Source organism: Patella vulgata, chromosome 3 (genome assembly GCF_932274485.2).
Source record: "Patella vulgata chromosome 3, xgPatVulg1.2, whole genome shotgun sequence".
Classification (NCBI taxonomy): domain Eukaryota; kingdom Metazoa; phylum Mollusca; class Gastropoda; family Patellidae; genus Patella; species Patella vulgata.
The window spans coordinates 66,636,384-66,658,390 of record NC_065881.2 but is presented as its reverse complement, the minus strand read 5'-3'; the positions used below and the strand labels follow the sequence as shown (position 1 = coordinate 66,658,390).

The 22,007-nt window shown below is 32.4% G+C and overlaps 1 protein-coding gene across 1 annotated transcript in view; it reads left to right on the top strand.

Moving 5' to 3' along the window:
* Window positions 1-3,346: 3,346 nt before the first annotated feature.
* Window positions 3,347-22,007, top strand: part of LOC126814803 (uncharacterized) — a 36,153-nt gene continuing 17,492 nt past the window's right edge. The window contains exons 1-21 of the transcript XR_008787518.1: window positions 3,347-3,678; window positions 5,288-5,335; window positions 6,144-6,204; window positions 6,383-6,410; window positions 6,854-6,909; window positions 7,500-7,832; window positions 9,098-9,178; window positions 9,417-9,589; window positions 10,056-10,167; window positions 12,891-13,043; window positions 14,131-14,236; window positions 15,171-15,271; window positions 16,027-16,116; window positions 16,456-16,529; window positions 17,216-17,309; window positions 17,554-17,639; window positions 18,307-18,412; window positions 18,735-18,896; window positions 19,578-20,630; window positions 20,811-20,909; window positions 21,318-21,460. The gene's annotated coding sequence lies outside the window, so the exon portion shown is untranslated. The remainder of the gene's footprint in view (window positions 3,679-5,287; window positions 5,336-6,143; window positions 6,205-6,382; window positions 6,411-6,853; window positions 6,910-7,499; window positions 7,833-9,097; window positions 9,179-9,416; window positions 9,590-10,055; window positions 10,168-12,890; window positions 13,044-14,130; window positions 14,237-15,170; window positions 15,272-16,026; window positions 16,117-16,455; window positions 16,530-17,215; window positions 17,310-17,553; window positions 17,640-18,306; window positions 18,413-18,734; window positions 18,897-19,577; window positions 20,631-20,810; window positions 20,910-21,317; window positions 21,461-22,007) is intronic.

The following is a 22,007-nucleotide window of genomic DNA, read 5'->3' as shown; positions in this document are numbered from 1 at the left end:
CGCACACGTGGTAGCAATGGCTACAAATAATATTTTGGCCAGGGCCTAATATTGGCATGCTTCAAATTTGTATATAAAGTTTTATTGGATAGGGCATCTCTGACGTAAGGAAATTAGGTTTCAAAGACATGTCCACTTTGAAACCTACTTTCCTTACGTCAGAGATGTCCTATCCAATAAAACTATACGAATTTGAAGCAAGCCATGCAATATTAGGCCCTGGCACCCAGAGCTGTTAAAACTGCATTGCGGGGTGGTCTAGAGTGTCACGCTCGAGCTCTAGTATAGCTGATGTCGTAGTTCAATCCCTGGTTCAATTTTATTTCAATAATTCGCTCTCGCATCATAATTCAATCAACCGTTTCATCAATAATTCATCATCTTATCAGATCCTACTTTTGTTTCGTTCTTGAAAATGCACCTGCGGTTGTTTTTTTTTTTTTTTTTTTTTTTTTTTTGTTATTTGCCAAATATCACATATTGTTATTTATGAAATGTACATATTATGTTTATATAGTATGCTGTCCTAGTTGATGTTTCGATACAATAAAATCTTATTTTGTCTTATCTTTATTACTATCCAATGACGTCTTTGTACTCTCTAAACGAAGAGTTCCGAATTACAGTAAACATAATTTCACATGACTGATCATGTGACCGACAAAATGGTGGGTTTTAGCAGGGACGATCTTTTAATTAAGGGAGAGAAACAGACTACACAGAATAGAGCAAGTGATGAATTTAATCTATGTTTGGATTGACCAAAGCTTGTTAGAGGTGATTTGGATGACCATATGCTGATGTTTTTTTTTTATGAAAGGAAATGTACGTGCCTTTGTAGTAGGTATTATTATACAATAACATAATTAAGTGAATAACGACGTGCAGCACATCATAATACTTACAACTTTCAGGTAACAGTAGCTACGAGAACGAGAACTTAGCTAAAAACGTTGAGATATACTGACGTGCTTGTTTTTAGTTTCGATTGGGTGCCTTTATTTTCACCTGGCAAACTTAATTTCTTAAACAACTTTCATATCAGCAAATAGTGTCAATAAAGTAAATCAAGCGTTGTTTTTATAAAAATTAATATGGACATTCATATAATTACGGTGTATTACTCCTGCGCAATCTATTATCACTTCGATTTAAAAAGATGGGTTTTGTACCCTTGTCAGGTAGGATTTTATGCTTAATTGTAGTTGGATGTGGCAGAAATGTTATAAATAACAATAATAAATTGTTGTTTTAAAGAAAAAATGGTCAATTTGGCTTATTTGAAGCCCGATGTGATTAGTGTTGGGGTTTGCAAGAAGAAACTATAGCACCATCTCTAATTTCGAAACAAGGAGGGTTTAGAGATGAGGTTTTTTATCTAATCATATAGGAGACAATTCTATGAGTAATAAAAAGTAATTGTATGCCATCCGGCAGGTGATTTAGATGATCATAGCTGATATTCTTTTTATAAAAGGAAATGTGCTTTTGTGATATAGGTACATGTATTATACAATAACGTGCAGCTCTACATTATGTCTCCACCACATCATAAATCACATCATAAATCACATAAACAGGATACAATTCTATGAGTAATAAACAGTAATTGTATTCTATAGAATTGTTTCCTGTGTATTTTGCACGAACCTTATAAATCAAAACAACAGGTTCTAGAATTGCTACATGACACCAAGCGTGAAAATAAGTTACATCAACATGTAAATAACTTGTTATAATTCTATTTCTATGCGTGTCATCATGTGATCAAGCATAGAGGCTTAGCTGAAGTAGAAATTAATATTGGTTTGAATATATTTGTTTGCTTCTGTCTTTAATTCACATAAGGTTTGTCGTAACATTTGGTTTAACCCGACTGCGCGCTGAATTGCACCAGTTACATACCATATGTGGTTGATTCATGGCATACCCAGTGGCCATAGATTGATATATCCGAATTCTCGTGGACCATCTTTATAGTTCCAAATAATGCTTAAACTTATGAGACAGATGGATTTAGAATCACATACTTTATAAGGATTTCATATGATGGAATTTGACGGTTGAAATAGGTCACTGAAGGAAAGCTTTGACTTTATATTTTGACTGTAACGTCCAACTGTACTTATTTGTTAAACACGCAATCCTACTTGCTCAGTATGGTAAGAAGGATCATGACATTTGCTTACATAATAGGTGGCCAACCTTCTACATACATGTCTGATGTACCAATGTACCATGCATAAATATATTCACATACCAATTCAAATGTACAACTCTACTGTTTACCTCAATGAACAACACCTCAATGACACCTGAAAGGTATGCACACAGTAATTATAGGTTACAAAAGTTTATCAAAAGTATCAGAAGAAAAATTCAATTTACCCTCCATAATTTGATATGTACAAAACAACTATAGGCTTATAAAAATACCTGAAGGAAACTTTCAACTTACCTTCAACACTTCGATTATCCATGTCTAAAATATCTTTCAGAATTCTCTCTTCGTCAACATGTAGAATTATTCTCCACACACTCCAAGACTTGAAAGTATTTATAGCCCAACAGTCCCAGTCAGAAAAATCAGATCACATGGTCTTCTGATCAAAATTTAATTTTATTCAGCTTTTTGACTAGCAACTAGTAGATCCTTGGCAGAATTTGAGTTCACATTATTTCACCTTCAATCTGTTGGCTAAAAGGAATTAATTCTTCGTCTGATAATGTATTACTATCCATTTCATTTTTGCTTTCAATTCATATGACTCCAAATTGGCGAGAGGTTAGTTTGAAAGAAACCTGCACATCCATTCACATGATTAGGTTGATGGATGAATTGGGCAACTTTAACTGTTGTCCCATGAAGATGCATATACCCATTCTATTTACATTTCTTGTGAGCATTCAGAGTCTTACTTATTGCTATTGGAGAAAGCAGGGGACTATTGAAATGGCTATGTCCATTTTGTCACATTTTTTGTGGAACACAATATCTTTGCTTCTCAATGAGGTGGAATGTTCTTGAATGAAACCTTAGAACACAATAATTGTGAGAGTGATGGCACTTGGTGTATAATTTTATTAAATACGAACCTTGACTAACTTTTGATAATGTGCATTTTCTGCCCAGGTCAAGCAGTTGTAAGCAAATTGATTGTTCCTTGCTTTATAAATAGATAATTGTGCAGGTAATTAACGAGTGCCAACTATTTATTTTGGGATTAAGGCAGGGGACATTAGCCTTACTTTTGGCTTGTTCTATCTTAAAATGCAGAGTTTGAATGTTATTGTACACAACAGGATGTGTCTAAATTAATTACTAAATTTTCTGCTTCAGAGAATCCATGTGCCTGTATAAGTGAATGGTCCATGTAGTAGTGTTATCATGTGTTGTTTGGATGATTAACCAACAGATTAATGTATGTATTGATTGGGAGAGCTACAGGTACTATGAATAATTACAGATACATTTTCACCTTGATACCACATCATGTAAGAATTTCCATCATAATACCAAATTATGTTTCCCACTGAAAGTTCCACAGTACAACTTAAACCAGAGACTGTCTGTCAGTTGGTTTCAGATGCTGAAGAACAGCAATGGCGCCAGATAGAATTCACAGACCATGATGAATCTAATATTGAAAATGACGATTTAGGAAAAACAGTATTAAGGTTACTACATTTAATTTTTGGATTTTCTTTTTGCATCTACCATATTTTGTAATATCATTTTGTAATTACTATTTTAACATCCTCCGTATCCCCAGTGGTATCATTCCGTTCTATTCCCTTAAACAACGGGTCCATTCACGGGTTAGACCCATAGTCAAATTATGTATTCTTGATAAGTGTGTTATTTTTTATCGACTAATCAGAAAATTCAATAAAGATAGAAAGTGAATGGACGAAGGGCAGTAAGTCACATTTTATTGAAACTAAGATCATTGAATTGTAGTTGCAAACTTTGTCAATATATTTTAGGATATTGTTTTGTGTGCAAAGCACTTCTTTGTAAACATGATAATCTGTGTATAATCTGCTGTACGTAAACAATGACGCCCAGTCTGATTAAAACACAGATCCTATTTCATTCGTTTTTATACGCCCACATTTTCATGTGGACGTATTATGCCGTCGCCCCTGTCCGTCCATCTGTCCACAATTGTTTGTGGACTCTCAACAGGTCACAATTCTTATTCGATTTTGTTGAAACTTGAAATATAGGTTTATCCCCAAAAGATCTCGGCTGCTTTCGATATTGGCATGTATTGGATCAAAACTTCATGGATTATGGCCCCTGATTGTACGAAAAATCACGTTTTTAGCTTGTGGACCCTATAGAGGTCACAATTTTTATCCGATTTTTTTGAAACTTGAAATGTAAGTTTATAACCCAAAGATCTCAGTTCCTTTCGATATTCGCGCATATCGGATCGTAACTTCCTGAATTATGGCCCCTGATTGTATGAAAAATCGCGTTTTTAGCTTGTGGACCCTATAGAGGTCATAATTTTTATCCGATTTAAAAAAACGTAGTATTATATCACCGTTACACCCTAAGGACGACTGAGTTCGAATTTCATGAAAATCGGCCCAAAACTGACAGACAAAATGGCCACCCTTCGTTCTCAAATAGCGTAAAAATAGGGTATATCAAAGTTGTGGACCCTATAAAAGTCACAATTTTTATCCGATTTTGTTGAAACTTGAAATGTAAGTTTATAACCCAAAGATCTCGGTTCCTTTCGATATTTGCGCATATCGAATTGTAATTTCCTGAATTATGGCCCTTGATTGTAGGAAAAATCACTTTCTTCTTAGCTTGTTCTCTATCCATCTCTCGAAAATGTGGGCGTATCCTGCCTGGCAGCCGCTGGTTATAGTTTAAAATTTCATTTTACTTGTCTTTACAACAACTGGTCAGGTAGACCATCGAAAGTATAAATAGATCTGTATTTTAATCAGATTGAGTGACGCCAAGACTGGTATTTAAACGGATTTGTGATTGGTTTGTAGAATCCACCTATGTGGCCAATGAAATCATCAAGGGGAGATATTTTGAATTTGTGAAACCCATGTGAATGGACCTAAGGGTTAGTGGATTAGAAAAAAACCCAAACCCACTGGGAATATACCAAGAATGTTATTTTAAATGCAATAAATTAACTGCTTTTGGTCAATATTTGTGTATAAATAAAAAAATAAACTTAGAAATGTTGTTACCGGGTACTTCTGTAGATATTGACATAAATGTAACAATTTGATTTATGATTTGTAACAGGCATGGTACTGGTGTTAAAAAGATCAATAGCTACTTCAGTAATTTAGAGTGAGTATACATAAATCGCTGACATCCCTGACCTTCATTAATATATTAATCCTTTATGTACCAAACTAAAGAATTGTAACTGATTTCAAATGACCAAAGTTTTCTCTTCTATAAAGTTATAATATTATGATATATTTTTAAGGACTCATAACTTCTAAGCTATGCTACAGTTATTGATAATCAAACGTTAGATATCTATTTGCTATTGAGTACCTTCTCCATGAAATGAAAGATTTTCTTCAAACATGTACCACATGATTAAAATTTAAAATTAAAAGTTGGTTGATAAATGATGAAAGTTATTTATTTATCAGCAATGTCTCAATTTATACACATGCTATATATATACATCATCACTAATCTTCCTAACCTACTTGCTTTGTGTACCAAAAACTATCAAACACACAGTTGTCTTTTAATACTATTCTGCAGTAGTTTATGATATTATGTTCGATTTTTTTGTACAAATTTTAAAAAAACGTTAATAAGTTACATGTCTATAGTAATATTATGTTAAATTAATCCAAATATTTATCAGTTTCTTTTTACTTGGACTGGATGATATCAGGTGAATGTAATCGGTTGACATTTTATCTTCTGTCATCTTCAATATGTTATCTATATCTACAGTTTATTTTTTTTTAAAAGAGACAACATAGTTCTTCTCTAGCTTTAAATACAGGTTTCACAAATTGTGATGACAAATCACCAAACTCTTCATGAGTGACTGGTTGTGTTTTTTTTTAAAAACTAGATTTAACATACTTATTCTAACATATTAGTGACACAATATCTGCTGATTTTACAGGTCACGAAAATTTTGCTTGCTGTTAGCTGGTAGAAAATCAACGTTTGGTAATTTTCACTTGGTAAGTTACCATCCAGATCCAGTAAAGATATTGGTTCGATTTTTGTAGGAATCTTCACAAATTCTATACCATTATTCCTTATAATATGATACTTTAGTAAACAGACTTTATATTACTACTATTAATAAATGGTGTAATATAAATATAATATTATTTTACTGTTATTGTTATATTGTAGGTGAACCCAAATAGAAGTCAGGAAGGGGGTAAGATATTTTGATTTTGAGTAGATCGATACATATATGTAGATATACATTCAGACAATCAGTGACAGTGTCATAAATCAAGGAAAACTTTAAATAAAAGCTTAGTTATAATTCTATGGTGTAATATAACAAAACATTCATATACTATTTATGAAAACATGATTCTTTATTTGGCAAGGTTTTTTTTATTGGCTATATTATTTAGAATGATTAATGCTTAATTTGGTATTGTATATGGGAATCACTACATAGGAAATTTCGACGTAATTGGTCTATGAATGGTGTGCCTTTATTACAAGAGCTTTTCATATTTTCGCAAAGTTTCATTCTGTAGAAAATTGAATCCAAAAAATTCCAAAGATGCTGGCTCTGGTTATGTTTTTTTTATGAACATTATGTTTATTTATGTGATTTGATAATCTTTTTGTGTATTACTATTATAGATTCAGTCAAGATAAGAGGAGGAGAGCATGAATTAACAAATCATTTAGAACCAAAGGTATTCATATATGTTATTCTGTTTTTATAATGTATAGGGGGATCATGTGGCTAAGTGGGTAAGATGCTGGCTCGCTAGCCTGGAGGTCGGGTGTTCGATCCCTGCACTGGCCGAGAAAGTTCATCCAGATTTTCCGGCGCGGTTTCCCCTTGTCAGTGATGCAGGACGGAGGGCCTGACAAGGGCAGCTGTCTAGTCGTTCGGATGGGACAAAAAACCGAGGTCCCGTGTACAGTTTAGGAGCAAAACAGTAGGACGTTAAACCCCATTTCATTTCATTTCATTTATAATGTATACAGTATATCTGAGGCAAAAGTAATCTTAGAAAAGTAACAACAGATTTCCAAATGAAATTTGGGAATGTTGCTTTCTATTAGGAAGCTATGAACATTTACTGAAATGCTGGGTTTTAAAAATATTTTCTCTGTATTTTGGAAATTACAAATTATATCCTCTAAATGTTTACCGGTTACAAATTTTTGACATTTCACAAAAAACAAAAACTCTGCTCCCAGAACGGAAACAAGAGATATATTAATGATGTTGTTATGAATGATGAGTTGTTTTTAAAATGACAATTTCTTTTCTCAGGAGCTCCAAACCTTCAAGTATGCTTATCTGTGTGCAACATATCCAGTTCTTGGTGCACCAGACCCCCCTTCACCATATACGCCTTCCCCTGTACCAAGTACCTCAGACACAGATACCAGAAAGTTTTCTTATAACACTAGTTTATCTCCTAGTCGACCTACCACCCCATATTCTCTACAAGATAGTGGTGTTGAAGATCAGGATGAGATGGCCATTATACCTACTGAAACTTTATGTGAATTGTTACAGCGTAGTTTTAATCTTACTACAGCAAAATATCATCAGTATGAGAAAATCATTATGCTTAGTATTAATAAAAAGACTGCTCAGAAGGTAACATTTTGTCCAGTGTCTTCTATTTAAATAATGGCAAGAAGTAAAAGCTGACAGGATAGACTATGTCATTTAGATCTTTAATATAACAAACATCATTCAATAATTTGGCAGCATAAAAACTTGGTGACAACCAGTGAGAAAAAACCCCCCACCTTTCATCAATTTGAATACTAGAAAATTAAAATTGAAATACACTTATTTACTCAAAATAGCAAATTCTACAATCCAATTATATTTATTAGTTTTGCTATTTTAAAATGTAAGAGCTAAAACTGCCTAATGCAGGGTTTTTTCTGGCTTCAAATATAAATTATTATTTAGGTATTTATTCACAAGACAAGCCCAAAAATCTTCTCTATAGACCATTTGATGACTTAGATATTGTGTCAATTAGAAAATGAGCACCCTAACCCCAAATACCTTCGTAAAATGATAATATAGCTTCCAATTGAAGGACTGAAAATCAAGACTTTATGTATTATCGTGTTGATGATACTTGAAATAGAGAATATAAACTGTCAGTCGCTCAGAATTATCTACTTTTGAACTACCGTAATATTGCAAGAACAGCCTGGTCTTTATCTAAATCTTACATAATGCATCTTTAAGATTTATATGCTACTTAGAAGAAAAAATCTGGTGGGAGAGCTCTTAAGGGCATTTTGGTGGTGGATTAATATGGGTGTATATCATGTGATCTACTTAGATTAGAACCTAATGTTTTTATTACCCTAACCCTCCAACACCTGACACATATTTGGCATGGATTTTATGATATTGATAAAATGATAATCATTTATTAATGGTCACCAGAAAAGCTTTATAAATATTTTAAATAATACAAATAATTATGTCAATATATCCTTTCCATAAGTATAACACAATCCTGAATGTCAATGTTACCTGCCACAGGTAAATTTCAACAGGTAGATTTCTGCCTTTATGCATGAGTAGTCGTAGCTTTCTGCCAATAACTGTCTGTTCATATTCTAGTCTATATTTCTATGAACAGAAGGACTAAAATGACGTTACAGCTTGTTTATTAGCGGAAAGTTACGACTGCTCACGGAGAACGGTGGAAGTCGCTAACATTGACATTTACCTGTGGCAGGTAACATTGACATTCTGGATCAGTATTATGCTTATGGAAAGGATATGTTGACATATAATTACTTGCATTATTTAAAACGATTATGAAGCTTTTCTGGTGAGCTTTGAAGTATAATCTTTATACCTGTAGTTTGTTTTAACATTTATTCTAGTTATTGGCTGAAGAATTAATTGGTCAGTTAACAGCATTAGAAAATAACAGTAACCCTTTTTATAATCCTCACTCATTTCTGGTGGGTACACTTGATTTTATTCTGAATTATTAATTACTACTCTTTTTATTTTCTATACCAATTCCCCATTCTATCACTATCAAGGAATACTTACTTCTAATAAAAATAAGGTGCACAGTTTATAGTTTTTATTACCGATAAATAAATTGTTTTTAAAACTGCATGATACACAATGACAACACTTTATATTTCCCATCTAAACCACCCAGTTATTGTTTATATGTTGGTATTTTTTTAGACTAGAAATGGGTATGATATTTGGCAGCAACAAGAACGAAATCAAGTTTCAGAGCATTTAGATAAATTTTGGCATTTTTCTCTCCCATTTCCAAGTGGACATCAAGAGTCAGCCAATATGAAGAAACAATCACTTCATAACGATTACTGTATTTTACTGAATAAATTATTAACGTAAGTTATTACTGTTGGTTTAATGTTGAAATAAAGAGATTTTATTTCACTGAATGTGATAGGGTTAATTGTACAAACTTATCATCTATTTGCAGATCTTATTCATGTAAGAAAATTGTTGACAAATGATGTTAGAAAATTTATGAATTAACTAAATAAAATACTTTGAAATTTGTCCATTTGTTTGCCATAGATTTGTTTACATTTTTAGAACTGAAGGCTGATTGAATATCTCTCCTCTATACAACTATATAACAAATATGAAACTATGTTGATTAACTATTATAGTATCTGCCATCATTGTACATTTGTTAGGAATATAATTATACAGGTCGGATCATGAGATTGGAGATAATACATCAATACAGACGTTAATGAACATTTATAGTTGTATACATCTTGATCTTGATCAAATGTATGCATAAAAGAATCGCTGATTTATTATGTAATTTTTCTTGATATCCAGATATGACACTGCATCTAAATGGGAGGACAGTGATGTAGAAAAACCCATATATGGTCTTTTATCATCAGCTTCTTTACGTCTGCTCAAGGAGTTTGGACTTAGATATGGAATTGTGAGTGATTTTGTTTTAACAGTCTGGCGGTGGTACCAGAGTTGCGGGCCTTTGTGGAACAAAATTGCCATGGAAGCAATTCTTTGTTTTTCGAAATGGGGGTGATGTCTAGTGTTCCAGAAAAAGAAGCCCTGTTGATCGAGTCATGGGAATTTTTTTGACAGCGGTTTGAATTTTGAGGTCCTGACGGCCAAGATTTTCGGGTGGAATTAGGGGGTAAGCTAGGATATTTGCATATATGGCAAAATTCCTATGTGTATTTATCGAACCAAGGTTATAATATACGAATGCCATAAATACTTGATCTAAATAATGAACTTCCACGCGTGTTCGATGACGTCATCAAGTCAAAATCCAAGATGGCGGCCAAAATTGCGGAAAATACCCAAAATGATCATGTCAACTCAAACTGACCTTCTAATATATCGTTTTATATGTTTTTGGGGTCGTAGATGACGAATATACCCACAGAAATTCATTAGAATCATTGTGTGTGATGCTAAGTCGATTCAGTCACCCGCTGATTTTACTGATTTCTACAATGGACCGCCAGAGGAGTCTACCTGGTTACCTACTGACTGGTATTGATCAGGGGGAAGGAACAACATGATGAGTTGACCTCTATAGGTACAGTCGCTAATGTTACAGATATTCTAGTTATCTTGATACATCATTGGCAACAAGGAATGGCGGATATCATTCTACAACGACCAGTGAAAAAGAAAGTGGAGCTGTTCAGTATAAAGGAAATATGTCAGTCATTGGACCAAAAATACACGAGACCATATCTTAGACGATATATTAGATGCCCGGTTTGAGTTGACATGATAATTTTGTGTATTTGCCACCATTTTGGCCGCCATCTTGGATTTTGGATTGATGACGTCATTGGACACGCGTGAAGGTTCATTTTTTAGATCAAGTATGTATTGGATTCATATATTATCACCTTTCTGCGATAAATACACATTAGAATTTGGCCATATATGCATATATCATACCCTACCCCCTAATTCCTGGCGAAAATCTGGGCCGTCAGGACCTCAAAATTCAATCCGCTGCCAAAACAATTCCCATGACCCGATCGACGGGGCTTTTTTTTCTGGAGCACTAGACATCACCCCCATTTCGAAAAGCAAAGAATTGCTTCCATGGCAATTTTGTTTTACAACGGTGGTACCACCGCCAGACTATATCTCAAATGGCTGTGTATTGTCCCACGCTTTCGAAGAGAGAGACTTTGGAACACAATAACTGTACTTCTAATTGAGGTAGAATGTTCAAACTTGATGTAGGCGTTCATTAGGTGAATGCCTTGATGGAGTTCGATGTTGAACATTGTCTGCTTACATAAATCAGAGATAAATAATCTGATTGGTTGATGCTTTTGGGCACGATAACTTTGCTTATAATTAATTGAGGGCTATGAAATTTTGAGTATGGATTCATTATAGCATTATCTTGACTAAGTTCAGTGATGAGAATTTTCTGCTTAGGTTGAGTGATAAGCAATTTGATTGGTCAAGACTTTGGAACATAACATCTCTGCTTTTAACTGAGCTAGAATGTTTAAACTTTATGTAGATGTTCATCAGCTGAATGTCTTGACTGAGTTCAGTGATTAAAATTTCAAGCTAAAGCTAAGCAGAGGTAGGCAATTTCATTGGTCGATGCTTTGGGACAAGATAACTTTTATTGTATCTGATAGAGAGTGATGAAACTTAGTGTATAGTTAATAATAAGTTTGATGGCTCAATACATTTGGAAAAAAATAAATGTGCGATTAATTGATATGTGTCATCTATTTATTTTGTGATTTCGGAGGGTGATATCAGCCTCACTGTTGGCTTGTTGTATGTTATTATAGTGATTATAAGACAAAATTGTGTTCACAGATCATTATTGTTTTCACAGAAATTAATTAAGAGCACTTAGAGCATTATTGTCACCGAATTGGGCTATTGTTAAAGGGACTATCCCGATCTGAACAGAGTCTCAAAAATAAAAGTCTGAGTAGGTATGAAATTTAAATGCCAAAATATAGAAGAATGGTGTATTTACCTTGTCTCAAACTTTCAGCTCAAAATATTGAGTCTTTTGGACGTGGATGTTAAAACTGCTTATCCGGACACGTAACCCTTTTAAGATTTCGGGTCAAATTTTTCGTTGAGTGATCTGATAATCGATTCCCGTTCCTTTAGAGGTCTATACAATGAATGACCCATGTGCTGTACTTGATAACGAAACGTAAATTTCACCAACACATTATTTTTTATAAAACTAAAGTCTGGTTTTATCCAGACACTGCATTACACAGGGTGGGACACCGTTTTCCATTTCCAGATGAAGACTGACGGGTTTAAGTTGTTCGAAAATACATCACATAGCTTGAGTTAGTTGCTCGGCCCTAAGCAGTTTTATTCTCCAAAATATTATCGGGATTGGTCCTTTAAAGTATAGTTCTATTTATTGTTTCAAAATCATTGAATGTAGAAAATTCAGAATTGAGGTCATAGTTTTGTGTAAAATTATTGATACAAATGTGCTATTACTTTAGTTATGTTTTTCCACATGTAACATGGACATTGCAGGTAATTTCAAAATAAAAACACTAAAAAATCTAGTAATTAGATGAAGTCGCATTTTTCTTGATGATATCAATATTAAAAAATTATATAAATCAATCAAATTGTTTTATTAAATATTAAAATTTTTAATTACAGGGTGAACAGTATAGAAGAATAGTGTATCTGAAATATTTAACAGAAAAATTTACCTTTAATATTTGGTTTTTACACCATATTGTTTGTGTGTTGATTGGTATATATGATATGTTACCTAGCAACCGAGGTAAATTGGTTATTGTAAGAGAAGAGGTAAGCATAATGTACCATTAATTATAATGAAATATTATGATTACTTGAATATAATTACCTAATAGATAATTGTTGAATGTCACTTTTAATTCTAAAAAATTATTATTAATAACAAGCAATCATGTATTTTTAGAATTGAGAAATAATTCTGAATTATTTTCCATAATTGATCACTTTGATCTCATAACTCCTATTTTACATAATTTGCACTGGTTACCTGTTAAATATCGAATTGATTTTAAGATTTTATTACTTACTTTTAAATGTTTAAATAATTTAGCTCCAGTTTACCTCTTAGATCTTTTAGAACTTTATACACCTGACCGAACATTACGTACATCAGATAAACTACTTTTAAAGCCCAAAACTGTTCAATTAGTCTCTTATGGTCAACAGTCTTTTACTTTTCAAGCACCTGTTTTATGGAATAATCTAACATTTAGTTTAAGATGTTGCACATCTCTATTCTTTTAAAAAAACAACTTAATAAACATATATTTAAATATGCTTCTAACTGACTCTGTATACAACTGTTTATGGACAATATTGGTGTCAACCATTATCACATATGCGATAGAACTGGTTAAGCACATTCCAAATATAATTTTAACACTGAGATCATTGCTACGATAGATGCGTAACAAAGATTTGAAGAAATGAAAGTGATGAAAGCAAAAGGAAAATGTGTTATAATGGACTATAGCAGATTCATGGGTGAATCTCTGCTCACTGATAATTCCTTCGAGAAACAAAAGTTGTTTTATTGTATTGCTGTATCCAGTTACTAAATGCCTCTCAAAGATAATTATAGCAAGAACGTTGAGCCCTTCATCTAAATCTTACATTATAATGCATCTGCAATATTAGTTCTGACTTTGTGTACAGTTTTGTAAGAAATAAACTTGTATGTTTTAGAACAATTATTTACCGTAATTGATCACTTTGATCACTCTGTATAGTAAAAGAAGCCTATCACAGTATGTAATAATATAGAGGCCACTTTCATGTTGTCTGTATTAATACCATTTGTAGAAATTGGTGTGAAATATTACTAACTGATTGCATGATGTTGTTGTTTTTTTTTCAGTATCTTATGTTAGAAAAGTGTGTTCAATGTATTATAGTTCAGGCATCTAAAGCTCTAACTCAGATGAAAACCTTGTTTCCTAATAATCAACCAAGAGATGGGATAGGTACGTTTAATTATAACCTTCAATAATGTATAATTCTTCTAATAGTATATTTTCAATAGCAGAAAATAAAATAAAATTATGACCTCACTCATGCTCAAAATGGGAGCCACGTTGGCTAGGTGGGTTAGACGCTGGCTCGCTAGCCTGGAGGTCGGGTGTTCGATCCCTGCATTGGCCGAGAAAGTTCATCAGGATTTTCCGACGTGGTTTCCCCTTGTCAGTGGTGCAAGAACAGCTGTCTAGTCCTTTGGATGAGACGAAAAACCGAGGTTCCGTGTATAGATTGGAATGCACGTAAAAGATCCCTTGGCAGCTGGAATTCGATATAAGAGAAGGCGATAGTGCCGCTGCCCGGGCAAAATTTCCCTCATAGCACACTGTATGGCGTATGCCCGTCTTCATTAGCCCAGTATAGGAGCAGAACAGTAGGACATTAAACCCCATTTCATTTCATTTCATGCTCAAAATATTTAGAATTTAATAGTACAAGATCCTTTTAATTTGAGTTTCAAACATTAAGGAATGAAATAGATGAAATTTTATGTGTTCATTTGATTTGTGAGATGGTTGAGATATACTCGATAACAATTATTTGTTAATAAACATTCAATAGTAAAAGGTAATATACAAAATCATCTGCTTAAATTGATGAGTTTTACCCATCACTAATCACAGTAGCTTAATTATACATCAGGTCAACTTGATTCAACTTTTTATCAAAGAGACATAGAGAACACCCTGTAAAGCTTGAATATGGATAGAAAGTGTGACCTGTTTTGGCGGAAATATATTCAAAGTTGGCATGAGCTCTGGACAAAAATATCCAGAAATCGACTAAGATTGTATCATTTGCAAAAAGGTCATGTTCCTTTAAATATATTTTCAATTGTCTGTTCTTAATGAGTTTTATAATATTAGTTATTTGTTTTTATAGGATTATTATTGGAACTGATATCATTAGCACATGATGTTAAAGCTTATCTTACTTCAGAAAGAAAACCAGATTTAAAACATTTCTTATATTCTCGTATACAGGTAAGTTAAATATGACATTATAATATCAAATCTTATATTACTAGATATGTACAAGCTAATAGTTGAATGTATACAAATAGGGTGGAAACTTTGGTCCCTAACCGCTATGTAAAGGGGACAGCGAAACAGTCTCACTGAAGCCTGAAGAGTTCACATAAAAACTAGTAGCTCTATGAGAAAACAGACGACTGCCCACAGCTATATTTAATTTATCGCTAATAGTTGATCCAAATACTCAAAAAAATGAATATATAAAATGTTCTCATGATATATATCTGTGTGATAATTCCCATTAATAATAATTGACTAATCTAAAAGTCCTTTTGCAAATGACGAATAAATTGCTCATGACATGTATATACATGAATATTTCAAATTCTGTGGAAAACTATATCCTGTATTGTGTACATCAACTGTAGAAGTCAAATTGTGAACAGAAAGAAATTTCAAAACTAAGGGGACAATAACTTTGGGAATTCAATAAGCTTTATTTTGTTAAAAACAAACCCAATGAATTTATTTCACAAATGACTTAACAATATATTCATTTTCGTGGTCACATGAGATTGTGGATAGACAACAAACTAATTGGATGGATATAGGTGACAATATACAGGTAAAAAATGTGTGTCTTATTCCCTTTTATTCAGATAATATATTGATAAACGGTGCAACTTCAGTCAACAGAGTATACATTAATATGGATTGTTTTTTGTAATTAATGGCAAATTTTAAAAATCTAATTGTCTTTACAGGAGATTTTCAAACCTGCTTATGAAAAACACAAGATGATGGCTAAAACTGACTTAGATCAAAAAAGAGAACAAAAAGTGTGTCCAAAACTTGTGAGTACACTATGAGAAATAGTTTAATAGTATTAGAACGCCCAAAAATGTTTCGTTGTCTGTGGTTCAAATGATAGAAAATATATTGTAATGTTATGGTTGCCATTAACGATAATATTTAATTTTACTTGCTGATTAATTAAATAAAGGATTGATGATTGATTAGTTCCAATGTATTTTTGTGCAAAAAAACCCAAAGCTGTGTTCTAAATGACAACATTTATTATTATTGTGTATTTATAGCGCAACCTTTACATCATAATATATCAGATGTAGTTATATTGGCCCTGACTCTCGTGCCTCATTAAATCTTGATTAAACATTATTTTTGAATTTCAGTTAAATATTTTAATCAATGATATACGAGATGAAATAACAGACTATAAAACTAATTATCAACATACGTTTGAAAGGTGATTATTTTTAATAAGTTTATTTTTAGTCTCAAATCGAGTTATATATCTAAAAAAATACATTCTCCAAATGTTTGTATGTCCACATGATGATGTGGTCATATATTGTTGTTACTTCTGCCTGTTCATCTGTCAGTCTGTCCACCTATTCATCCAGAATCACTCTCAACAGATTTTCTGTAATAGTGTGAATGTTGAGTGTACCCACTCTACATCTATCATAATTTTTAGAATAGTTGTACATGTATTAGAAGACCCCTCCCCCCCCCTCTTTACACACAAAAGTGTTGTTCTTCTTGATTTATGATTATTTTATTGATCAAAGGATGTTACTCTACAGAGTTGCGTTGATATCTTGACCAATTTTCACATATTTCTAGTCCCAAGTATACATTGTAAAAACTCGAGAGCGGGCAAAGAATATCATTACAGCACAGATGAATAAGCTAAATATGTTGCCTTGATTCTTACGCTATCTCTCATATTTTAGTCAATTATGCTAAAATTAGAACGATAATTAAATGATCGGGTATCTTTGAAGAAAGTTTTAACAATTTGGACAAACTTGCAGTAATTCAATTTTTTGAACATAGTTGTTTCTCTGGTTTCGCTTTAATTTCATTGATCACCTTTAGAATAAAAGTGAATTATTATTTTATTATTTATAAGATTTGTTGTTTATTTAGATATTTTGACATCACAGAATTAGCAGCTCAAGCATTCTATTTACTATTGATGAAAGACATAGAAAACTTTTTAGAATTTGAAAAAAAGAACAAGGTTAGAAAATAATTGTTTTTTAAATCTAAATTTATATTATGATATTATATTAGATTGTAACAATTGATCAAACATTATGACAAAATGATGATTTCATCTAGTGTCAACACAATATTTTCTCAAAATATTAAAGCAGTAACTAAAATTAAAATTCAGCAATTTAAGGCTAAACAAGAAAAAATGTAATCATAATTAAGAAGAGAATTCAGTGCATCGGCATTCAGGATCTTTTTTTATGTTTTAGCCAATGGATATCAGTCTATTAATGTTAGGATTAGCATATCGTCTAAACCAATTAGATCAAGATTTTAGTCAATATATTCCACCTACGTAAGTAATAACAGTGTATATTTATGTCCTTACAGATGAAGTCAACCACTACTTTGTCTTGTAAGTGTTTATTGCCCTCAAACACTATATATGTATCTCATATGATTTAAACAAACCCTTAGCTGATAATGTTGAAGTTGTCAATAAAACAGTACTCATTTTGTAACTCAGACTGGTTTGCAAGAAAAATATAAATTTCTGTCATATTTGCCGAGACTAACTTAAGAGTTAAAATAGAGGGCAGTTAGGCTAAAGACTTGCTGACACTAAAATAATTATACAGCCCAACAGATTGTCTCTGACTTTTCATAGTGTATATGTGCTCCACTGGCCAGCAGTCCATTGCTGACAAATCATCTGGTTTACTAAATCTGTAAGCCTTGGATTTGGGCCACTAGATGGTAAATGTTTTGTAAACATTGAAATGGCCATGATGGTGATACCCAATTTGCATGCATGAACGATGTACAGTTTGTCCCTACTAATGAATCATCAACAGAGTTTATAAGAATTCAGGAAACTGTTGTTTTTTTTTTTACTTAAATCTGGAAAGAGAATATAGATATGGACTTCCACAATCAAACTACCATTTCAACCAGGCACTTTATTTCTATTTCCAATCTAAGTTTACACTTATTACATTTTATAATTGTCTGAATTTTACCAGGACTCAGATATGGAGGACCATATTCCAAGGAGAGGTGATTCAATGGGCTGTAGCTTTTAAAATCCATCTACAAGATTTAGTACTAGAATCTATAGCTGGTGATAAGGTAATTTCATATTTGATATCAGACATAATTTGTTTTCATATTTTACATGAGACATAATTTGTTTTTATATTTTACATCAGACATAATTTGTTTTCATATTTCACATCAGACATAATGTGTTTTCAGATTTTACGTCAGACATAATGGGTAACACCCAATTTTTATTAATTGATGCATCAGATAGTTAATTTTCTTTATTTAATAAAATATGAATGATGCTGGAATAGAAATATACAATATGACATTGATTACTTGGTTGTATAGTTTGATTACTTCATAATTAGTTTTATTCATTTGTAATATTGTATTTGTTTGTATTTAGTTTGCATCAAAACAGTTTCAAGTAGATAGACCATTATCACAGATATCTGTAACAAACAGTAGAAGAAGTTGTTCTACATCAATGATGTCTATAACACCATCTGCTAATAGTGCCTTTAGTAGTGTACCTTCTTCCATAAGATCAAGTCCTTGTGTTAAACAGGTAATATATTTTGTAAATTATTTGAATTTTCTGCTATGGAAATTGACCAATAATAAGATTTCTAGTCTTAACATGATGAGAATACTTGATAAAACATTATGGAATTAAATTCACCCAACCTGATGAAGGCTGTCAATCCAAAAATCAGAAGATTTTCGAATCTCAAAGGTCAACTGAATATCTTAACTGACCATTTTTTCTTAAACATTAGATTATATCTCAATTATACAAAGTTTTTAACAGTATGAAATTTGTGTAATGTTTATTAATACATACGATTACTCTCTGTTGACCTCTAGGACCATTAAGCCACCAGTGCATGTATTATGTGTTGCATTAGTAATTCTTTGCCATATTAAATCCATGATTTATAAAATTCACTTCCTATACAATGTAAATTGACCATTATACAAAAGTAAATACATTTAGGATGAATTGTGCTCAGAACTGTATGTATTTTGATATATTTCTGAAAATTTCAGTTAAATAAATGCTGTATTTTTAAAGCCATAGTAATTTGTTACCATATTAAATTTATAATTTATAAAATTCACTTCTTATATAATGTGAATTGACCTTTATGCAAAAGTAAATACATTTAGGATGATATATTTCTGAAAATTTCCGTGCAAAAATCAATTATAAATTTTATGATTTACTTTTTTTTTTTATTTTTGATAGAATTTTGCCAGATCTAATGTTATACAAGAACTAGTTGTAGAACCTCACTTGAAGATAGTGTCACCAAATATGAACATTCATCAAAAATTTAACACAAAGTATAAATATGACACCCAATCATTAAACAATAGTTATGCTGATGACAATAGCGATGATAATGATGAAGATAAGTGCCTTACATTTGGTACCATCCGACACTCATCCTCTCTTCCAGATATTATCAAAAGTGCCAAAAGACTTAGCATTCAAAAACAACTTGTTAAAGACAATACTTGCCTGTCTCATGAACAGCTTGAAAAAGCTGACACTAGTGACAGGCTTGAAAAAGCTGACACTAGTGACCGCCATTACTTGGACGGAAGTGGTGCTGACTCCAGAAATATGGACCCTATTTCACCAACTGGTCAAGAATTTAATCTTGCTGCATCGTATCAGATACCTACACCAGGATGTGACAATTATGTTGACTCTGATGAGGAAAATGTAGACATTGATGATTTTATGAAAAGTTATGACAATACAGCAGAAGATGCTGGGAACTCACCAGTCAGTGATACAGAAGATTTTAGTTTTCCTGCTATTTCTCAGGTTAATAAGAAGGTTACCAGAAGTAGAACTAATTCAAAAATGGAAAACCCTGCATTGAGCTCGGGATTATTTTCTCGAATTTATTCAGCATTTTTTCATCCTCAGTTTTCTGACACTTCTACTTTAAACACAGCATCTGTGGATGATATTGGTTCCGTACAAACCAATGCACCAGATCCTAAGCAACAATCAGACTTCTTAGATTCTATTACCTCAGATTTTTCCAATGTTACTTTGCCTGATCTGCCAAATTCAGATGTTATTTTGCCTATATCAGGCTCAACTATAGATATGTTAGTTTTACTACAAAGGAATGTTTATTTTGTTCAAATGTTATGTGATATTATTTATGCACCCATCCAGAGAGACAGTCAGCATGTACATGAACTATCCAGTGATACATTATTCAAATTAGAGTTTCAACAATTTAAGGCCAAACAAGATGTGTATTTGAGATTTTTGAAGGTAAATTTACATTTCACTAAGTAGGTATATCTTAAATTAAAGAAATGTTTTATCTATTTATTTAGCTGTTTAAAGATAATGATGAATTTTATAAATTCTTTAACAATGAAACATTTGTTTGTTATCCTGTTCCTGATGTTTTAGGAAAATGAAGCAACATATTTATGTTATATCTTTTAGAGTTTAAGGGAAACTATGTGTTTATATGCTGATAATATGTTGTGTTTAGACCTATGTGGAACCCCTCTATCACTTTCCAAAAAACTTATTGGACCCAAGGTAGGATATTTTTATCACAAAATTATTTTAACATTTTTTAATAGCCAACAGTGCATTGTTTAGTTAATAAATCCCACATGTGATGCAGTACAGAGTTCTCAATAGAATTTTTCATTGGAACATAAAGAGCTACCCGATCAAAATAATTTACAATTGCAAAGTTTACTAGGTTTTCTTTCCTTTGCGCTTTAAATTTTTCAGTTTAAAAATCGACATGAATTTTCATTGGGATATAAGGAAGAATATCTTGATTGTAAATTTCAGAGTTATCTCTCTGTTTATTTTGGGACTTGGTGAATTAGGGGGCCGTCAAGCCCTTTTCTGTGTTATTTTATTGGATGTACTGTACAATTCATGTAATAATATTATTTTATTAATGTAATAAAATTTTTGTATTTGACTAGTTAGTAGAGCATATACAGACAAGAGAGATTAGTGGTTTAGTGTGGGGATGTCGTCATCAGTTATCACAGACAAATGTAGACTGTATGGAATATGTTGATAAACAAACTGCCTATTTATGTGATAGATATGAGCCTATTACTGAACAGGTACTTCTGATTTCTAGATACTTTTACACTGTATGACAGCAGTCTAATTAAAATACAGATCTATATTTCGTTTCGTTTTTTTATACTTTCAATGGCCTACACTACATAAGATTTGACAAGTTGTACTTGAAAGTCGCGTCAGAGGTCGTAAGAACGGCTTTTGACTGTATGACGTCAGGCATTGATTGATCAATCAGCGTAGGCATTTCTAATGATTTACCCAGAGTTCCGTGCATGGCACGCCAAGAAGTCACCGTAACAGACTGTTTCATTGGCTTATCCCTCAATTCAACCAAAACGCGGCTAATATAACAACTCTTCTAGATCCTGTGTTTTAATCATATTGGTATGACAGTGACTACTCAAACACGTATTGAAAACTGTTGGCATTCATTGGGGAGTAGAAATATTACATAAACTAGAGTACGTATATTTTTTCTCGATAATTTGTCAGTTTACAGTTTCAAGACTTGTGCTGGTATGAATATAAATTATAGCACTTATATCCCTTAGGAATAGAAGACAAGTCAGCTTTCAGCACTAAATG